An 18215-nucleotide genomic window follows, 5' to 3' on the forward strand; every position below is an offset into this window, starting at 1 on the left:
CTTAGCAATTCCTGAGGATCCCCACCGCCACCCAACTACCACGCATGCAGTGTACAGATGAGAAAACTGAGGCCTGGAGGGAAAGCCACAAGCTCAGGGCCACCCAGCCCAGCCAGGTGGCCACCGGGCCAGGAAGCAAGCCCCAGCTGCTCTGTTTATCTTATCTCTTGTTGTCTCCTGGATAAGACAATTGCTCCAAATCTAGCCCAAGTGACACAGTCACTCTGCTGCTCCATCCTGGAACCTGGAGTTCAGGGTGTTCCTAGGACTGGCAGAAGGCTCCACCTGGCCTGGTACTGAGTTCAGGTATGAGGGTCACGACAAGGACCAATCCTGCTTGCCTTCAAAGGGCCCAGCCTTCCCCAGCCATGACAGCTGCTCTGGTCTAGCACAGGAGAGCAAGCTTGTGCTAATCCTAGGACCCCACAGCCCCGACCCTCAGATTTGGCTGTCTCTGTCTCTCGTCCTTGCTGAATTAGACCCAGTATACTGGGACTTTCAGGTCTGTGGTGTGGCAAGAAGAGCTATGAAAATCAAAAGATACTCTAGACCAAGTCCAGCTTTTCTGGGTGGCCTCCAGCACATTATGTCATTCCTCAAACCCTCCATATTCTCTTCTATGAACAGGGATGAGTCCTGCCTTGTCACTCTGCCTGATTCTTGCAGGAGCCCTAATCTGGTAATAGAGCACGGCCTTTCTGAAAGCAATGCTTTACAAAGGGCAGGCAAGTGGAGTCACTGTCCTCTGGTTCTGGGCAGGAAGCAGGGCTGCTCTGGAGAAAGAAGTCCCTGTGCCACAAAGCCAGAGGCCTCGCAGAACGCAGGGCTCAACACTCAGATTCCTACCAAGCTGCAACTTGCAAGGCAGGGCCCCCGTTGTCACTCTGCACCCCAACAGGATGTCAAATTGCCAAGTCTCAACAGGTGACCTGCCATGCTGGGCACACCCTCCCTGACAGTGTGAGCTGCTGCCACACCTGCTCTCACCCGATTGGACTCTCTCACCCCAAGGCACACTCCTGACACCCGTCAAGCTGTCAAGCTGAACCAGGCACCAAGGTCACTGCAGGCACCACACCTGCTGGACGACTGCGTCAGGCGTGAGAAGCTGGCTGGGCCTGCCTTGAGGGGATCCCAGGCCCCTCCCTGCTGCCTGCGAAGGTCCGAGCCCTGAAGTTCCAAGTCTGCCTCGGGTTTAACTACATGTCAGTTCTTTGGACACTGGTTCCTCACCCAGGATCTGGGAAATCGTTTAGGCAAAGACCATCTGGGAAGAAAAATACTTCTTCAAAAATGTAACTGAAATCATGTCATTGTTGTACTCGACACCCTCCTATGGCTTCTTGGCCCATTCAGAGGACAAGCGACAGTCTTCACACCCAATCAGCCCCACTCATGTCCTGCGAGTCTGCCGCTTACTAGCTCCATTCCAGACGCAATGGCCTCCTCGTGCTGCCAGGACATTCCAGACCCAGTCCTGTCTCAGGGCCGTCTGTGCTGGCCTCTGCCTCTGCTCTAGAGATCCCCGTGGCTGCACCCTCATTTCTGTCGAGTTTTGGTTTGCATCCTCACCTTGTCCGTGAGCTCTTCCCTGACCACCCTACTGGAAATGACACTTCACCGCATCCCAACCTCTCCCTGTCTGTGCTCTCTTCTCCAGAGTAAGCCACCTGCTTCCTTTACTTCATCATTGTGTACTGTCTGCAAGCTGCATGAGGGAAAGAGTTTTTGTCTGTTTCTTTTTGTTTTGTTTTGTTTTGTTTTAGACAGAGTCTTGCTCTGTCACCCAGGCTGGAGTGTAATGGCGTGATCTCAGCTCACTGCAACCTCTGCCTCCTGGGTTCAAGCAATTCTCCTGCCTCAGCCTCCTGAGTAGCTAGGATCACAGGCATGTGCCACCACACCCGTTTAGTTTTTGCATTTTTAGTAGAGATGGGGTTTCACCATGTCTGTTTCATTTATGGCTGTATCTTCAACAGTGAATCCCTGTGAGCTCAGAGTAAGCACCTGACACATCTTGGTGGGTGGGAGGGAAGGGAGGGTGGGAAGGAGGAGAGGAGGGAGGACAGCTACAGCAAATGGAAAGTCAGTTCTTACCATGCGCAATCTGGAATAGACAATATTACTAATAAATAGTACTACTAATAACAATTATACGATTGACTAATGTTTTTTAGCATGATCATAGTAACTCTATGAGGTTGGAATTAATGTCCTCCATTGACAGATGAGAGGTTAAGTAGCTGGCCCAGGAAGACACAGTGCGAATTTAAATCCAGCTGTCTGATGCCAAAAAGGGATGTGTACCCGTCCTGCTGTCCTCCCGGGAACAGTGTGAGAAGCAGATGGGAGAATGCATATACAAGGATTATCGGCTGCTGCATAGTGCCCACGAAAGGTTTATTAACACGAAGAGCACTCGATTCATCCCACTTCTGGGTACTGCTTGTACCATCGCAACCCTTCTCCCAGGGCCCTGTGCCTATGGAGGGCAGTTCCATCAAGGACAGAGAAACACAGTTCCTTTCTCTGCCAAGAACCTGCCCAGAACCATAAATCACCCTTCATGGAGCAGAGCATCACATCGGAAATGAGCGTGGCCAAACTGACGGGCTGTGAAGCCCTCCTGCTAAGAGCCATGGTTCTCTATGCAGATGCTGCTGAAGGAAGATTTGGCTTCCTCCCTCGCCAGGCGTATCCTTGGAGTCTGCCCAGCGGTCTCCAGCGCTAAGAGGCCGAGCTCTGCAGGGCCTGACGCACCTGAGTGGGAGGTAGCATTCTGACAGGGAACAGGGGAGATCAGGTTAGCACAAAACCATCTCCCCTAGCCCTTTTGGGACCAGAGTAGGGGTCGGGAAGCCCCTCTCATCCCTGGAAGCTGGATGTTCTGCCCAGCTCCCTGGTACCATGGGATAGTCCCAGGATGCTTGACCCCCAGAGGGCTATGGGAGAAGGAAGGGCCTCATGCCTCACAGCCCCTTTGTCCTCAAATTTTCCTGGTCAACATCAGAAGGCCTTTTCCCCTGAGCCTGCATTGATGGACTGTGCTCTGAGTTACTCATTCCATCTGCCGGGAGCCCCACCCCACCCTCTCCCTGGCCGCTCCATTGCCCGGTCCCGTCTCGTCTGTTGAAACTGACCCGGCAGCCCCACATGCAGCTGTCCTCAGCTGGGCACAATGCAGAAGGGCTCCTTCTCTCCTGCCAGAGGATGGGGGCAGGAGGAAGCCTTCTGGACCAGAAGCTATGAAGCCAGGAACAGGCTGTGTGGCCTGGGCCAGCCACCGAACCTCTCTGAGAAGATTCCCTATCTGGGAGATGAGGGGGGGTGGTGAGTTAAATCCACAGTTTTCTGTACCTTGAAGCCCAGCATTGTGAGGTGCCCCGGCGGGGGGCTGGTTACCAAGGGAAGGCAGAGGAGGCAGGGCCCTGGACCCCATGGAAATAAAAGTGTCTCTGTATTGAGCAGTTTCACCTATTATGGTTCTGTGCTAGACAGCATCTGAGTGAAGGGATTTTCTGGGGGGAAACTTTAGAAATCCCCTGAGTAAAAATCCACAGGCTCATGTTAGCTTTTTTTTTTTTTTTTTTTTTTTTGAAAAGGAGTCTCACTCTGTTGCCCAGGTTGGAGTACAGTAGCGTGATCTCAGCTTACTGCAATTTCTGCCTCCCAGGTTCAAGTGTTTCTTGTGCCTCAGCCTCCCTAGTAGCTGGGATTACAGGCATGTGTCATCATGCCTGACTAATTTTTGTATTTTCAGTGCAGACAGGGTTTCACCATGTTGTCCAGGCTGGTCTCAAACTTCTCACCTCAAGTGATCAAACCCACCTCGGCCTCCCAAAGTGCTAGGATTTACAGGAGTGAGCCACCTCGCCCAGCCCCATGTTAGGTTTTTTAAAAATGCTTTATTTCATGACAATAACTATGACATCCTGTGACACAGTGTGGCCTAAGATCCAGAAGTGTCTGAACCTCAATACCTTAGGAAGCCCTAGGGCTGCTGGTCCCTCCCTGCAGGCTGCTGTCCTCTCCTTCGCCTCAGGTTTTCACCAGCCCCCAGTGCTGGGGCTGGGTCTTCCATGTCCCCCCTCCCACACCAAACACAAAGGAAATCCACCCAGCAACCTCTTTAACCTCCTGGGTGGGTGTCCCAGCCACGGGCATCCTCCCAGGTACCAATAAGCCCGCATATTAGGGTATTAGGCAGATTACCCAAAGCAGCTCAAGCAAATCAAGCATAGCCTGGGCACCACCAGCTGGGGTTTTCATGGCAAGAGTTCTGCAAAGGGAGAGGATGGAGGAGGTGGTTACTCTGAGACTCAAAAGCCAGAGAAATAGGGCAGCAGGGGACCCAGGTCTTTCCTGGAGCTGGTGTCAGGAGTGGTAGAGTTCACTTCTGCCCCTGGGAAGTTCCATAGTCCAAGCTCTCCCTGGCTGCCATCACTTCTCCCCCTCTGCGCCCCGGAGACCCTGCACCAGCAGGGCTTAAGACATTTGCACTGATGAATTCACCTAGCAGCTACTGTGTTTGCTAACTGTGGGCTGCACCTTTAGGGAAGGCACACACTGTCCACAGGTTCAGGCAACAGGAACTTAAAAAGAAGCTGGAACTAACCGACTGCTCTGAGCTGTCAGAAAGCCCGGTGAGTCTACTGGGTGTCTTGGCTGGACCTATATACAGTGCTCCACCATCAAGGCATTTTTAGCCATTGCTTTCTGGGTGCACTGTCCAGATTCTCGCTCTTAGAAGCACCCCTGCGCTGGGCGTGAACAATTACTTGAACAATCTTTGCAAGTCTTCATGGCAGAAAAAGGCCAGGAAATCTTTAACAAGTCCTTACCATCTTATACCTCAAGTTTCCTTGTCTCAAATGCAGACGGCCATGTAAATGCTCCCTAAGGTCTGTCCAGCTCTAAACTGCCCGACCTGGAGGCCTGGATCATTAAGTCCTTTGCTTTGCACGCACTGTCTCAACTCTGTAACCCTGGGCAAGTCAATGGGGCATCATTTCCCTCCCCTGGGAATTGCTGCAGGAGGACAGGTTCCTTTTCAGCCCTTCTCAGAGCCAGGTTCAAAGCTGCTCTCCCATCACCTGAGGACCAAGGGGGTCAACTGGCCCTCAGGAGATCACTGATCCCCTCTTGCATCTACTGTGTTCTGTCCTTGGTGATTTTACACCAACTTAATCTTCACAACAAGCCTGCAAGATAGGAATGTTTTTTCTTTTTTTTTTTTTTTCTTTTTTTTTTTTTTTTGAGACAGAGTCTCGCTCTGTCACCCAGGATGAGGTGCTGGGGTGCAGTGATGCGATCTCGGCTCACTGCAGCCTCTGCCTCCCGTGTTCAAGAGATTCTCCTCCTCAGCCTCCTAAGTAGCTGGGATTACAGGCACCCACCAACATGCTCAGCTAATTTTTTGTTGTTGTTGTATTTTCTAGTAAGACGGGGTTTCAACACGTTGGATAGGCTGGTCTGGAACTCCTGACCTCAAGTGATCTGCCCACCTCAGCCTCCCAAGGTGCTGGGATGGCAGGTGTAAGCCACCATGCCTGGCCACAAGGTAGGAATGTCATGAGGCTCAGAGAGGTTGGATAATTTTCCAAGATTGCCCATCTTGTAAGTGGCAGAGCTGAAATTTCAATCTAGTCCATTCGAAGTCTGAAGGCCATATTTTTCTTTCTATTCCACACTGTCTTGGGATAGGTCCAATGTACAAGAACGGAGATGGAATCTCCATATAAAATTCTGTTTACTACTACTACTGAAACAACCATCTCACAACCTATGGCTCCTAAATAAGAAAATCCTGTAGTACAGACATCTAAATTCACTTATAATCCGCTATGTATGGACAGAGAGTTGGAGAAATGGGCTAGGGGAGGGGGATCCCACCTGGGAATACAATGGCCCATTAGACATTAGATATGTTCTCAAATGGCCACATATGCTGCCTAAAATTAGTAAGGCAGCCTCCAAACTTTCAGGGCTAATACATATATCCTAGCCAATATGCCATATTTGTAAAATAACAATCTCCTCCTTCAAATAGCTTAATAAAATGGGAAAATATATATGACAGTCCAGAATCCACTATCAGAGCCATAGAGACTTTGAACTGGATTAGTAGAGTCCTCAGCCAGGACGACCCTGGCCAGGTCCAAGACAGCCTGCTGTCCATCAGAGACTCGGAGACAGCTGCCAGTCTGCAGGGCAGCCCATCCTGCCCCAGAAGCTCAGCTCAAGACCTGCCCAGACAAGAAAACTGTGGCAGGGGCCCAGCAGGAAGGCAAAAATTACATTTATTTCTCCTCAGTGCAGACTGGGATATGGATAACCAAGACACGCAGGAAATCCCAAACTCTCATATTCATCAAAAAAGGCAGAAATCTTCATGCCAAGTTAACTTTTACCAGAGGGAGCCCATTGCCATTCTGTAGACCAAGAGGAGGATCCAGCCCCCAAAGAGCCTCATGCTTCACAACAAAGGCTCCTACAGGTGGCTCACAGGTGCTCTGTTCCCATGGGTCCTGCATGGCCACAGGGCAGTGCTGCCCTTGATGCAGTATGGAATGAAAAGCCTCAGTACGGCGCACTGTGTGTGTCAGTGGAAGACGACTGATGACGGGCCTCTCCCGGGAAGAACTGTCCTTTCCTTTGACATTATGTCGTCACTCCTTTGTTGGGTATTAACACGTCCTTTTAATGAAATGACAATGGTGGCAGAGCTGGCATCTGACAGTTTCTTTTTCATGTTTTTGCTTGTCAAAATAAAAAGCTGGTGGCCTTGTGATATTCTGTTTTGTAAAAATTCATTGATTATCCCACAAAAAGTCTGGGAACCCCTCCCCTAGTCCAAATGCCTCATTCTACAGGCAGGAAATTTAAGGCCCCAATATTCCACACTCATAGTGGCCAGGTCCCCCTCCAAAAATACGGCTTTCAGACTTCAGGGACCCAGGGTATGTCTGTCATGCTAGCCAGAGACAGCCTTGGGGCCAGGAAAGGTAGGGTCTGAGGGATGGAGGCACGGTCTCTTAGGGATGGAGGAGCTCTGCAAGCCGCTGGCCCACACAACAGGGGAAAGGGGAAGGCAAGTATTTTCAGAGCTCGGGGCCATACCAACCGCCCAAGCTCCTGGCATCTGATGTCCTCACTACCACTACTGTAGGAAATGCACAGAACTATAACAACCTTCCTGGAAACACTACAAGTATTACTGTGGCCCCAAGCCACCACCCAAGGGGCAACTGGGAAGAAAGAATTCACCCGCAGATAGCAGATAGGATGCATTGTTTATGGTTGAATACTCCCTTTGGAGTCAACAGAGGACTCCAAGCAATTTGGAGTAAAAAGATGAGTAACCTGAGAGCAAAGTCACAGCCCAGTGCCCCACATGGAAGGGAACATGGTCATCCCCTTCGCGGCTGTTCTTTGCTTCCCACCACTACTGTCTTCATCACACACCTGTGCTTATTCTCTAGCAGTCAGGGCAGAGTCTGCCGCATTTGCCCACTCCACATCCTCAGAGCCTGAATAGCACCTAGCACACAGTGAGCATTTCACAGGGCACTGAAAGAATAAATGAACAAATCCTGTTTTTTGTTCTGTCCTGCTTTTTTTTACGCTTCGCTCATATCTTCTGGAATCTCAAAATCCTGCCAAGTCCACACTGCCCAAAGCACAGAAGTCAAACTCCTCAAGGCCTGATCTTCAAGGCCTGGAGCTGAGGCTGCTGGCTGCCCTCCCCACTCATCACTGACCTGCTCTCCCACTTGACTTCTCAGCTATGACTCGGTCCTCTTGACTGCCACACCTCTGTGCTGGCTGTCCCCACTCCTGGGATGCTCTCCCCATTGCTCCCCACCCATCTTCATCCTCCCTGATCAAATCCCAGAGGTGCAGTGAAGTTCTCCTTCCTGGCTAGATCTCCCTGAAACTCTCCCTGTCCTGTCTCCAGTGCCCACATCTGCTCCCCTAATTCCACATGGAACAGGTACTTAGCTGTCTTTTGATCCATGCATGTTGCATTGCCCCAATTAGCCTGGACAATCCTTGAAGGCAAGGCCTATATACTTTTTATACCCAAAGTATTTGGCATACAGCAAAGTGCTTAACAGACACGTACCAATTGAGTAAATTAAATCTGTGGTCAGTGGGCATTGTAAAAGCAAGAGCTTTCCCAGGCATCACTGACATCCGGGTAAACCAGGCCAGTTTCCATGACTTGAAGCTTAAACTGGGGGTTGGCTCCTAACTGCTGTTCCTTAGGGCAGCTACATTTTCAAATACAAACACCAAATCCCAAATGAGATCAGATGACATGGAGCTTCTGAGAGGCACATGCCCCACCAGGCATGTCAGTCAAAAGAAAGATGAATGTTCTTGTTTACAAAAGGATTTGTCCCATGCCAGGAAAATTTCCACCGTGATTTAGGACCTAATCCAGTCTGTGCCTATAGACCTCACCAACTGAACATGTTCCTGCTTCTTCCATTTGCTGAACTTGGATGGGGTTTGGCTTCGGGTCAAAAGAGCTGTTGCAATTAGGTCATCACACAGCCTTTCCCCACAAGTAAGATGACCCCCATTCAGGAAACCAAGGGCTAGCAAGACAGACAGACTTTGGGAGGCAGAAAGAAGGCCAGGTTACCAGGCATACAGTGGCGGTCAGGACCTACTGCTCCGAACACAGCCCAGTCTGAGGGACCAGGCTCCCGGAGCTGCCCTGCTCCCTGGACTCTGCCTCTGACCTCACCCCTTGGAAGAACTGGCTGCGTTCCAAAACTTCAGCCTCTATGTCCCTGGGTTCCCACACACCCTAGTTTGGATCTAGGTCTCCAACACAGCAGCCAAACACAAGAGAGTCCAGAGCAGTTGCTAATGTGAAATGAAAACAACAATTCAACAGCCCAGGGAAAGGAGACAGGACTTCTTTTTCCAATGGATTCAGAGAACTCCTTCTCCTTTTCCTTCTCGATCCCTAGTGGGAGTTAAGGATGGCAAGCGCCTGGCCCTGCAAAGCCTCAACTCTCTACTTGGCTCTCCTCGACCCATCAATCTTCTCTCCATGGCCTGGGACCCCTCCAACGCTGGATGTCGAGAGAGGCTCGGCAGCTGTGAGAACCTTCTTTCTCAAGTAAGGTTTTTTCCAAAATTATATCAGGTTTCCTTCTACCCCAGCTTGTCAGTGGGGGACTCTTTTGCCTAACATGGTTGAGGAATGTCTTAGAAACTGGTGCGATTCAATCTGGCTTCTGATGAGGTTTTCCACCCAGACAGAGCTCACCGAGTGTCTGGAAGCGTCGGTTCCCTACACCCAGGGGCATCCACACCCTGTCCCCATCTCCAGACCTCAGTGAGGAGGATACCCTTGACAAAGTGGCTGGTCCAGCCCTACGATTAAGTCTGATCCAGAAAAAGAGCCAAGAGGAAGCCAAAAGGACTTGCCCACACACTTACATACACGGGGGCCTCCTTCCTACTATGTCCCCTCTTCCCCCCAACTTTCTAAATTGGTGAATCTACTTGCAACACACCCAGTATAAATAATTGAAGAGCTCCCGATAAAAGTGGCTCAGTAATTGAAATCTCAAAAGGCACACACCTTTCTTTTAGAAGAGAGGGCCACCCCATTCAGACTTCTCCAGGGGAAGTCGTTCCTCCCCTCATTCCTTTTCAGACTGGCCTCCTTCTACAAATACAGATTTTAACCAGCGGGTAATTGTTAGAAAGTGCAGTTTGCAAAAACGTCAGTAACCTGAATGCCAAGCTTACTAATGAATTGTGACTAGGCTGTTGTTAGTGCCGCCACACTCTCACCTGAGGACCCACAATCTCCCCTGGACAGAGGGAAATAGGCTGCCCCTCTGTTACTGCTCGGCTACTGCACTGAGGTGGGGTGGCACTAGGGGGGCTGGCATGAAGGTCACATGAGGAGGAAGTTCCTTTCACATCTCAGAAGTCTCTTATTATAAGGATCTGCCAACTGCAAGGAGAGAAGAGCCCCGCAGAGCAGGGGGCGCTGCCAGAGCGCTGTGGGCACCACCTTTGCTGGCGTCTTGGAAAGACGCCTCACGTCTCCATCGTCTCCATAACAACTATCCAACCAGCCCTCAGCACTGACAGGGATGGGGACCTTTTTTGTAGGGGCAGCTCCGGAAGAAAGGTCAGGTGGTTACCTGAATGCCAAGTCTTTGTTTTGTTTTATTTTGTTTTTCTCCATTTGCAGCTGTTTTTCTTACTAGAAGCTAGGCAGAAAGAGTTGTTACTTAGATTTCTTGAACTTGAGATATCAGAGGTGAGACGTCAGCCAAGGAGAAGGGACGGTCGGGGGAGTTTCTGGGGATACCATCAGTATTTTACTTTTTGAACTCAGTGGTAGTGACACAAATTTTCTTCTTCTTCTTCTTTTTTTTTTTTTTTTTTTTTTTTTTTTTTTTTGAGATGGAGTCTCGCACTGTCGCCCAGGCTGGAGTGCAGTGGCGCCATCTCGGCTCACTGCAAGCTCCGCCTCCCGGGTTCACGCCATCCTCCTGCCTCAGCCTCCTGAGTAGCTGGGACTACAGGTGCCTGTCACCACTCCTGGCTAATTGTTTGTATTTTTAGTATAGACGGGGTTTCACTGTGTTAGCCAAGATGGTCTCGATCTCCGGACCTCGTGATCTGCCCACCTCGGCCTCCCAAAGTGCTAGGATTACAGGTGTGAGCCACTGCGCCCGGCCACAGATTTTCTATAATCATTAGCTATTTTGTAACTTTTCATTTTATAGACTTTGCTGCGTATCTGCTTCATTTTACTATTTTTTTAAAGTCTTTAAAAAATAAATTGGGCAAACTGCTCTTCACGGACCCATCACCATTGCCAGCATTTATTAAGTATCTTCTGACATACGACAGAGGATCAGTCTGCAAATCACCCTGTGTCATAGCCCTGGACAGCAGGACCGAGAATCAGAAAACTTCAGTGAAAGTCATTGGTCCCAGTGGCCAAAGCACCAAACTGAAGGAGAAAGTGAAGAGGTCAGAGGCAATCACGGCTAGTCGTAGGATCAATGGGCTAGAAGCCCCAGAGGACTTGTTGATGCACAGTTTGCTGTTATCCCAGCTTTAGAGCTCTGCCTATAAACAAAGTCATAGAGAGGGGAATGTGATTCATGATTTGTACCTGCCTTGGAAGGGCATGAAGTGAATTGAGGTATGCAGGGCCCTGGCCATCAGAGAAAGAGTGAATTTTCCGCTGCCCTGCTGATCCATTGCTGAGGGTAACTCACGGTCCCAGCACAGCCTTCACTGAACTGTCAGGAACATGAAGCAATCAGGAGTCTAGATTGAGTTTCCAAAACAGGAGCACCTCTTTGCTCTCTGTAAGCCTCCACTGATGGCTCATGCCAGCCACATGGCTCCCCTAGCCTCCTGTGCACCCACCAGAGGCTCTAACAGACTTGTCATTTTGCTCACATTGGATTAATGACCACTGTCCTCCTTCCCAAATCCTACACATACTTCAAGAGAAAGCCTAAATGCTGCCTCTGCCATGAAGCCTCTCCAGACCTCTTCAGTAGAGTTAACATCTCCAGGGCTGTTTGCTCAATATTTCCTTTCAGGTGTCAGTCCCCTCAGATATCACTTATTTCTCTGCTTATCAGTCCTCATTACATTCTAGTCCAGTAGCTACATCCATCAGTCTCCCAGCTAAGAGCCTCAGTTCAGGAGCCAGGGCTTATTAATTCTTATATTTCATAGTGTCTAGCACTGGGCCTGGTGGATTTGCACCAGGTTTGCAACAAGCAATCAATGTTTATTAATAGATCAGGGTCCAAGAGCACAGACCCAGCAACCAGGAAGGAAGGTTCTTTAGGTTGTCAGAGAACACAAAGGACCTGGCAGGAGGGAGGCCAAGCATCACAGAGAACCTTCACCTTTCAAATCCACCCACTTCTCTCCATCTCAGCTTCTCTGCCCTGGTTGACTCCTAAGCTTCATAATCATTTGCATTGTACCCTGCAGTGGTACAATTCCCACTCAGTTACCTGGCTCATTCTCCCCACTGAAGCCAGAGAGATACCACAAGGTTTCTATCAGTCACATCATGCCTGTGCTTAAACTCTTCAAGGACTCCCCATTGCTCTTAAGCAAAAGTTAAGGCCCTCAGCATGGTCTTTAAAGATGCTGTGGCACATCTGGCCTTTGCCAGGCATCTGGCCACATACTGAAGTACTCTTGGCCTCACCTCCCTTAGTCCACAGCAATACTGGACATTCTTGCATTCCTTCAATGAGCAGTCCTCTTTTCTAATTCAGGGATCTGCATGTACTAGGTTTCCTTTGCCTGTAACAACCTTCTTCACATAGCCATATTCCAGATGTCCTACCCATATTTAAGATCTCTCCCCAGAAAGCCTTTCCTAACTCACCCTCCACCTCCACTCCACCACTGCCGTTGCTATCAGTCAATAAAACCTTCTAATCATGTGGTCTTTGTACTGCTCCTTCATAACACTCAAGGCATTTACTAGTACTTGTTTAGGGCCTCTTTGCTTCACTAGACTAGAGGTGGGCAAATTGTTTCTGTAAAGGGCCAGATAGGAAATATTTTAGGCTTTGTGCAGCATATGGTCTCTGTTGTAACTATTCAGCTCTGTTGTTGGGGGGCAGAAGTGGCCACAGACAATATATAAACAAAGGAGTATGGTTGTATTCCAATGGAATTTTATTTAGAGACATTGAAATCAGAATTTCATACCATTTCATGTTTCATGAAATATCCTTCATTTAAATTGTTGTTCAACTATTTAAAAATGTGAAAACCATTCTTAGCTAATGGGCCATACGAAGACAGACGGCAGGCCAGACCTGGCCCACAGCCTGTGGTATGCCAGCCCCTGTACTAGACCATCAGTTTCCTAGACACAGAAGCCACGTCTTGTTCACGGATGCCTCTCTCCAGCACAGTGCCTGGTTCTCACAAGGTGATTCATAAAAATTCACTGAATGCCTTGATATGTGGGCTAGAGCCATGTTTCCCAATGTGAGTTCATGCAACACCAGTCTCATGGGATACTCCACACAAAAGGGCCACTTCTCTTTTCAGTGAAATCTGGAAATGCCATCATTCCTCTTCTAACAAGTGTTCAATGCTCACTGCATACAGCATAGCAAAAGCTCAGAGCTAGCCCTCAGTCAAGGAACTTGTTCAACATAGACCACTACAATGCTGCCTACACTCATTTTGACCAAAGAACTTTCTTCTTTAACCCAAAACAACTGCCAGTGTCCAAGGGCAGCCCCACTGAAAAGTGATGCAGTGAGGAGAGATGGCAGAACTTAGAGGAATGGTTCTCAAACTTTAGTGTGCATCAAAATGACCAGGAAGGCTTATTAAAATAAGAATCTGCCCCAGCCCGGAGTTTCCGATTCAGTAGGCCTAGGTTGGAGCATAAGAATTTACATGCCTTACATGTTTCCCAGCTGACGCTAATGCTGATGGCTAGGGGAACCCCATTTTGAGAAGCACTGATCTGCAGAATAAATGATTTCAAGGCTTCAGTCCTCTAGCTGGAGTTTGCTCCTCCATCCAAGGATCTTATTCCCAGGAGAACCCCAACTTGTCCACTTTCTCACACTGGCAGTGGCAGCCTTGACGCATCTTTCTAGCCTTAGTCACCTGTAATGGGTTGCAGTGTTTTTTTCCAAAAGATTTGTTTCAGTAGTAATCCCCAGTTCCTGTGAAGGTAAACCTTATTTGGAAAGAAGGTCTTTGCAGATGTAATCAAGTTAAAATGAAGTCATACTAGAGTAGGGTGAGTTCCTAATCCAATATGACTGGAGAGGAGAAAGAGACACACATAGGGAGAACGCCCCATCACCAAAGAAGCAGAGACTGGAGCAGTGGCCGCAAGTCAAGGAATGCCAGCCACCAGCAGAAACACGGAAGATGCAAGGAAGGAGAAATCCTATAGGCTTTAGACAGAGGCTGGCCCTGCTGACACCTTGATTTAAGGCTTCCAGCCTTCTGAACTGTGAGACAAGAAATTCATGTTGTTTTAAGCCACCCCCCTTTGTTATGGCATCACTAAGAAACATTCTAGTCCAAGGACAGACAAAGCTCTGGCCAAGGCCTTATTCTTGGTAGGTGTCCATATGAACTTTGAAGGAGGAAGCCACGGTGTCAGCTATCTGATCCCTTTGTCATCACTGCTAGACAGTGGGTGTCTGCGCTGGGCTCTGTTTTTGGAAATTAGATTATCTAATTAATGTGATGTTTTGTTGGATCCATGCCTTAGGGCTGGATTTGGCAAAAAGCGTGTGGTTATTTTTTACCCTAAAAAAAGTCAGTAAATAAGATAAGAAGACTTGGCTTTGCCCTATCTTGGGCTCCACAGGTCCCGGTTCTCACTGAGAGACCCTGGCAAGGAGTTTCTCAGTGACAAAGAAATGGTTTCTTCTCCTCTAGTTCTGAGCTATAAACACCTTCTCTAATCGACATAGAAACGGCTAAGCAGTAGATATTTTCAGTCAGAGCACCCCAGTTTTAGTCATAAATTATACTCCTCTCCTTTTGGAAATATAAGGGGTATAATTTTTATTCTTGGGCAGACATAGTCCTGTGCCCGATACCTTAGGAAGGAGCCAAAAAGAGAATGTGGACACAGCTTGTCATGGTGGATGGAGAGGAGGGAGACACCAGGGGTGGGGACTCTGTATTATCAAGCTCTGAGGCCACAGGATGAAAAATCAGAGCCAAGTGAATGCCTTCTCTGCCTCTCCAACCCATGCCAACCCACGGCTGGCTGCTCACATGGGGTCTGCAAAAACCTGAAAATCTCCAGATGTTTTATAAGGGGGACAAAGCATTGCTTTCTGCTGCAACAGATCATGAGACTTTTAGGATGCTCACCCCAAGGCCCTTGCAAAATGAGAGAGGGGTCTGATTCTTTGAGATGCGTAAGGCAGAGGCACCCCGTGGAAGTCAAGTATTCCTTCTCTCATCCCTCCTAAGGCCAGCATGTAATTTCAAATGTCCAGTCCATCCACGAACAATATGTTAGTCTTTGGCCAGGAGGTGGGCTTCCAAAACACAAACATCTCAGCCTCTGTCTGCAGAGTTGAGAATTCAGCTTGGCAGAGGAATAGGACACTGTCGAGGAAGACAAGCTTTTGGAGTCAGACAATCCCAGGTTTGCAGATTGCCTTGTTTTGTTGGTTTGTTTTGCTTTGTATTAAAATCTAATTTATTATGCAAACTACAGCAGGTTAGTAAATCCTTTGAAACCTCAGGTTTCTGAGCTATAATACAGGAATAATTATAAATGCTTTGCAGCAGATTTGTGAGGATTCTGAGAGTTGTTGGATGTGTCTGGCACATTCCTTCTAACTTATAAAGCACTATATGCCAAGTATGAATTTAAGTAATGCATATGCCCTAATCCTTTCCATCCTTTCAACTATTTATAGCATTGCCCCCATATGGCAAATGAAGGCTCAGAGAGGCCAAGGCACCTGCCCACCGTCACACAGTCAGTAAGCAGCTGATTCTGGAGCTGGTGCTCTCACCACAGGGACTGCTACATACCCATAGCGGATGCCTGAGGCTAGGAATGAAGATCTGTGTTCATTCATTCGTTCATTCATTCAACAATTCACCTGGGCATCTCTGAGACAGGATTACTCACAATAGGTTCTCAGACAAAAAAAAAATACAGTCTCTCCTTCCGGGAGTTGAAGATCTATCAGGGGAAATAGACAAGTACCCAAAACTAAATCAAGGTAGACTATGACACCAGGGAGGAAGACAGTGTGGTGGAGGACCTGTTAAATGGCAGGAACGGACTGATTTCATGAAGGTGGTGGTATTTCTGACGAGCCTTGAAGGATGGGCATGATTTTGAGAGATGCACGCAGCCTGGTTCAGTCCAAATTAGGGCCCTCTTGTTCTTTCTCATCGCAACCCATTCATACCCTTTGTTGGACTCACTGTGATTTTAATTTCACAGCTATTTGCTGATTTATTTGTTCAATGCTGGTGTCCCTCACTAGACCATGAGCCCAGAAGGAGAGGCAGCATGCAACTGTGCTCGTTGTCTACACAGGGCCTACCACTGGGCCTGGGCCAGGGCAGGCGCCTGGGAGGTATGTGCTGAATAAATGAATGGATGAATGGATGGATGGGTGGATGGGTGGGTGGATGGATGGATGGATGGATGGATGGATGGATGGATGGATGGATGCATGGATGGATGGATGGATGGATGGATGGATGGATGGATGGATGGGTAGGTGGATGGATGGATGGATGGATGGATGGATGGATGGATGGATGGATGGGTAGGTGGATGGATGGATGGATGGATGGATGGTTGGATGGATGGATGGATGATGGATGGATGGGGATATAAGTATTGGCAGGCTGGTGGCAGCTTGCAGGAGGAGAGCATATTATCTATAAACACACTACCCAGATTTATTTAACATTGTAGTCACTCCAAATCTTGGTTACCCTCACCCGAATTTTCTCTTTTGGAGGAAGTTTAACACAACCACCCCAGTTTCCCTAAATGCGCCCTCCCTGGATTCCTGCAACACTTGGATTTAGGCTCCTGAGCACTGGTATCTCCCCAAATAGATGAGATTCCCCATGTGGACAGCAGCCCTGCCTTCTGCTTCATGTTTGTCCACAGTGCTTGGGTGAGATCTGGACACGGAGCCCACACTCGGTTGAAACATGCCCATGGCATGCAGCTGAGGAGCCCTGCCTTCTCCTTGTCCTCATTTATTCCCATTGGTCAACTGCCAATCATCCCACACCCACCCCAGAGACATTGGTCCTGGGGTCTCCCTGGTGAGGCAATGTGGGCTGCCCTCCCAGTCTTGCCCAGGCGGCAGGACTTCTGCTGCTGAGAACAGGGCTGTGATATTCAGCTCCCCAGGGCTGAACTGAATGACTAAGAGCCCTAATGATTCTGGTATTTTTCAAGACCTGTCTCCAAAGGCAGGAGGACATTTAAAAATGCATGGGTCTCTGCTAGGTGACACATCCTGCTTGGGAGTCTGCTGGCTTCCAGTCTGGGACAACAGAGCACTTCAAATAGAGGCCTGTGTTCATCATGGTGCTTTCTGTCCACACAGGCTTTGGTTTCTGAGGCTGAGAGAGGATAAGCTAAGCACGGGGCAGAACAGGCCGCTGACCGTCTCCAGACCCCAGAACAACACAGATGGCAGGCCAAAGATGGACTGCGTCGTCTGATTCAAGAGTACAGGCTACACAGTCAGGCTAACCGGGGCCTGGCTTGGACTCTCTTTAAATATTCATTCTTCATCTGTAAAATAGGCATATGATTCCCACTTCACTGGACTGTAGGACATATGTGAAGGACTCTGCAGTGTCTGGAACATATTTATGGCCCATGAAATGAATAGTTATTGATGACAGTGATGAAAAGAAGAAGATCCAATGGAGTAATGTTCAAGGCCTGCTTCAAGTCTTGCCTTGGTAAAGCTTTCTGTTGGGCACTCAAATAAAGCTTATGTGACTTTTTCTATATATAACAAACATGGATCTATGATGACTGTCTACTGGGTATTGTTCTGAGCACTCCCTAAACAGTAACTCACTGAATCCTCATAACAACTTCATGTAATATGTACTATTATTATGCCCATTTTACAGATGAGGGAAATAGGCATGAGGGGTTAGGTGAACGACCCCAGGTCAACACAACTATAAGAGGTTGAGCTGGTATATAAATCCAGACAGTCTGCACTAGAGTCCATGTTAGTTAAAGGCGGATACGGTGTGCTGCTGTTATTATTCGTGTAGATGTTGGCTGTTATAGTCTCCTGTCTTATGGCGCAGAGCTAGTCTCTCTCCCACTTTCTTGATGAATGGCAGGGGCCTCCCCTATAACATCTCTGAAGCCCCTGCAGCACTTCATAGAGCCAGTCAGAGTGAGCTTGCTGACCCATCTGCCAGGACTTGCTGCGTCCTCTGCCTTCTTCAAGGCATCCCCAGCAGAGCCTTAAAGGGCAAAGCCTGCAAACCTCCCTCTGCAGCACTGCTGCATGCCCCACCTCCCTCCAGGGCACTTTCCAACTTCTGACCTGGACCCAAAGTAAGAAATATGTTTTATATTGTGAGCCATACATATCTACTATATAAGTAATTGCAACACTGGATTCATGAAACAATACCTACACTATTACAAGGGATGTACTTTGATA

At 48.6% G+C, this 18215-nt stretch overlaps 1 protein-coding gene and 1 long non-coding RNA gene across 21 annotated transcripts in view; one reads left to right on the forward strand and one right to left on the reverse strand.

The window, feature by feature from the left end:
* The window catches only part of LOC105465975 (potassium calcium-activated channel subfamily M alpha 1), a 763404-nt gene that overhangs the window by 537521 nt on the left and 207668 nt on the right, over window positions 1-18215 (reverse strand). The window lies entirely within an intron of this gene.
* LOC105465974 (uncharacterized) lies at window positions 8895-17512 on the forward strand. Its single transcript, XR_977888.3, has 3 exons — window positions 8895-9136; window positions 15992-16127; window positions 17124-17512. It is a non-coding gene; the product is annotated as an uncharacterized lncRNA (long non-coding RNA).

The sequence above is a fragment of the Macaca nemestrina genome, chromosome 9 (genome assembly GCF_043159975.1).
Source record: "Macaca nemestrina isolate mMacNem1 chromosome 9, mMacNem.hap1, whole genome shotgun sequence".
NCBI classification, from domain to species: domain Eukaryota; kingdom Metazoa; phylum Chordata; class Mammalia; order Primates; family Cercopithecidae; genus Macaca; species Macaca nemestrina.